The sequence below is a fragment of the Patagioenas fasciata genome, chromosome 3 (genome assembly GCF_037038585.1).
Source record: "Patagioenas fasciata isolate bPatFas1 chromosome 3, bPatFas1.hap1, whole genome shotgun sequence".
In the NCBI taxonomy this organism is placed as follows: Eukaryota; Metazoa; Chordata; class Aves; order Columbiformes; family Columbidae; genus Patagioenas; species Patagioenas fasciata.
The window spans coordinates 84,308,226-84,312,217 of record NC_092522.1 but is presented as its reverse complement, the minus strand read 5'-3'; positions in this window follow the sequence as shown (position 1 = coordinate 84,312,217).

Here is a 3,992-nt window from a genome sequence, read left to right as displayed (position 1 = left end):
GAAGCCTCAGCTTTCACTGCCGTTCATGGGATTGCTGATGTATTTCACATCAGGTAATCACTGAACCAAAAGCAAAATCAGCTAGGCAGTTAGGAGCATCTTTGAGGTTTCTGACTTGCTCAAATTAGTAAACTGCAAAGTCAGGTCCCCTTAAGTGAGTCCTCAGGCTTCTTTCTTACTTTGTTTAGTCTCAGACACCTCACATTGCTCCCTCTATCTAGCCTAACAAAACAGATAGGAGAGCATCTTGGTCTATGCAATGATGCCTTCTGGATTTATGGATTTGAAATAACAGCAACAGAATAATTAACAGAACTTTAAAAAATCCTGCTAGAAGGCTGTGAGATTTTAGAAGTGACTTTAAAGACTTGTGTACACCTGAACATGAGAAACCAAAGACCAAGTAATTCAAGGTACAAAGGTAATGGCAGTGATCACCAGAAATCACAAAAAAAAAAAAAAAAAAAAAAATTACAGGTAAATTCAGATACTTTAGAAAGTCAAAAGAGCCTAAGAGCCCTGTTCATCCAGATTTGACTCGAACATTTGTAGGTGCCTAAGTTTTGTGCATTAAAATTCCTTAAATGCTTTGGGGTGAGATTAACCTGACCAACTGTGAACTTTCTCTCTCAGCACTCCAGGTTTCCTTCCTAATCAGTGGAGAGACACCAGCTTCTTTGGGCTGTTTCATTTCTTTTAGAAGGTAAACTTCCAAAGCAGCTCCTATAGACCATACCTGAAATAATCCACTCATCTCCACTGACTGTGAAGGAGCCTCAAGTGATCAGTGGAGCTGTTTATGCTAGAGATAGCTAAAGGATCACCGATATAGCCCATCATATACATCTGGTTCTGCATATTTCCAGAAGTGCTTGCAGCACTGACGGTGGTGAACAGTGCCATGCCCATCTCAAACTAGAATCTACAAAATGAGCTTCACATTATTCTACATCTGTGCTGGTTTGACTGAAAACAGGTTTTCTTCATGCAGTTAGAAACCATTCTTTTTCACAACTAGCATGCTCTCTGTTTGAATTTAGTTTGAGAACAAGAAGATAACACTCCAGGACAGAGTTAATGTTTTCAATTGCTCTGTTCTGAGAGCCAAGGACATTCTGAGTGCTCTGTCCACAGGTGTGAGGCAGTTGGGAAGGGGGGCATGGATGGGGCAGAGCTTGACTGACATCCAGACTGATCAGTTAGAGTATTCCACCCCATTAGCGTCATGCTTCATATTTAAGGAGAGTCAGGATCTTACAGCTAGGTTCAGGATTTCTCGGAGCAGGGAGGGAGACCTGTTTGGGGGAGCTCTGTTTGGGACTTCCTTTGGTTTGGCCTTTTGCCATTCAGACATTTGTAGAGGCCTCTGGGGATTTCTGCCTTTTTCTCTCTTCTCTCTCCAGGATAAGCTGTTCAGGACCAGGTGTTCAGGTTAAACCATGACAACATGAGGAAGTCCATCCATAGGCATTTTCAGAGCTCATCCAACACCTCAGGCTGAAAAAAGAAAAAACATTAAGAAAAAAGTCTTGGTAGACCACTCCCTTAATCTAATAATTCCATGGTTAATATATTTAGGAAGGAGATATGATTTCAGATCCTCTCAGGATCACAAAGAATTTCAAACCACAGCTTCTCTCTCTCCTGAATCCTCTATTCAGTGGATTATTACGTCATCTGAACAGAAAGGGCACTTTCACTGCCTCCTGTAAAAGACATTCCACTTTTAAGAGAATAATTAGATATTCACTGGAAAAGAGAGAGACACCCAGGGTAGGGTAGTTACTGCACACAGCAGGAGTGGTGGAGCAACTGCTGCTCTCCTGAACACCTAACTGTGAAACTTTACTCCACCTTGTATCAAAGGGTGGCTGGAGCACAGCCTCCCACATTCTTGTGAGTATGCTCACTCTTTCTCCCTGGCCCAAAGAGGCCTGAATTACTCAGAGTGAGAGTTCACAGGAGGTAGATGGACAACAACTTCCACCTCCTCTAGAACGTATCACAGTACAAAGGCTGATAAATGAGGGCTTCAAACCTCCTACAGGAAGGAAGGAAATCCAAGTCCAGGGAACCAAATTCAAAACTATTCCTCTTACAGTTATTAACAAAGAAGCAAGAAATTATGTACAAGATGCCACTTCCTCTCCCTTTCTTTTGAAAGGGATGACTTCTTCAGAGAAAGACAGCACTGATACCCCAAAGAACAAGAAGACTTAAACTATGGCACTGAGATTTTCCTGGAAACTTGGCTTCTTCTTGCTATTCCAGCCGTTTAGGAACCGCTCCCAGCCACCAAAATCTCCCCTCTGTATTTGACACAGAGCCTAGGCCCAGTAAATAAAAAGGAGACACTGTTAAATTTATCACAGCAGTGACTACATCCCCTTTGGAGATCAGATTAACTCACTCTTTGAGGAATTATTGTCATTTATTCAACTAGATCTTTTCTTTCAACAAACAGGGCAGTGTTAGCGGAATTCCTACTCATGTTGGTGAGCAGGATTAATTTTATTTCAGGTCAGCCACAGAGGTGTGAATTGTAGTAATCTATTTAAGGCAGAGCACCAATTAAACAAGAAGTATGTCTCATTATTGCGATGTTCTGCTCCCACACACCAGCAAAACTGGTTAGCTAGACAGGATAATAAAACAAAACAGGAAAAGGTTCTACTTTCATATTTATGAATACTGTGTCACTTAACTGCAGTACTGTTAGTGATTTGATATCACACTGCATTAGCTGTCGTATAATGAAATAGAACACAACCCAATATTCTGTGCATAAAGTATATGTCATTCCTCTTTTAAAAACAAAGCTCTGTAAGGGGCAATTTAGAACTATCACCTGTTACAAATGAGATTTTCCCCCATCACACAGGACAGTCACAGACTTAAGGCTCTTTTCCCCCTCTTATCCAAGTACAGTTGTGATTGTCTTCATGAATGTCGTTTCTGTTTGAAAGCAAGTTGTAGGAACTTTTGTTCTGGTGGATGCTCAGTGGCAGGTGCTGTGCCCAGGGCACCACAGAGACGCAAGTCAGCCAAGGGATCCTCACTCAGCGATGAATTGCCAATGGACTGTTGTAGCTCTGTTGCTGAAAGACAGGGGTGGAATAAAACCTGTAGTACTGGGGATAGCATCCAAATTCTGCAACAGGAGTAGAGGCAAATATACATACTCCCATCACAGCTCTTCTCTGACAGCTCCAATCTTATAACCAAAGGCCGTAAAACACACCCTCAGCCCATCACAGGCGGTTTAAACTACTCAAGATGGGAGGGAGTGGCACCAGGGCAGAGGCTTGCTGTCTCCACAGCTTCTCCTTCCATCTCCTCCCATCATCAGCACCAGCATCTCCTACCACACCACCATACCTGCTGCAACAGAAACTGCAGAAGGTGCTACCTTGGGAAGGTGTGGGGGACCAGGAGAGAAGAGAGGAAGAAGTGGTTGTTGGGCAGGTACGGGAATGGAGTCTTAAAATCAGATGCGTGGGCAGCTGACCAAGGCCATTCCCAAGCAACTGGAAATACTCATTCCCTCTCATTCTGACCTGATTCTCTATCATTTAGAGTAATTACTCCAGCAGAACTTCTGCTAAATAATTAGCAAACTGAAAAATTTCAGCCAAGATGCTGAACATTTTTCATTTTACTAATATAGGGAATAATCCATCACATCCAAACATGCAGCACTTGAATCATAAAGGTCAATGTCTTATGTTGAAATGAATCATGCCATGCAGCACCACTGCCTGTTTTATTGCACGGTAAAGTGATCTTAATTACTCAGCCCACCTAGCTGAGGCAGTATTTTTAGTAAAGTTATTTTCTTTTTAGGTTTTCTCTCTCTTTTGCTGGATATTATTTCATTTGGTTTAGATATACTGATGCATCTCTACCCCAATATCTCAGAAAACAGCATCCTGGAAATTCTTTACAGAAGAAATATTTTGGCTTAAACAAAACAATCTAAATCAAGTAAACAA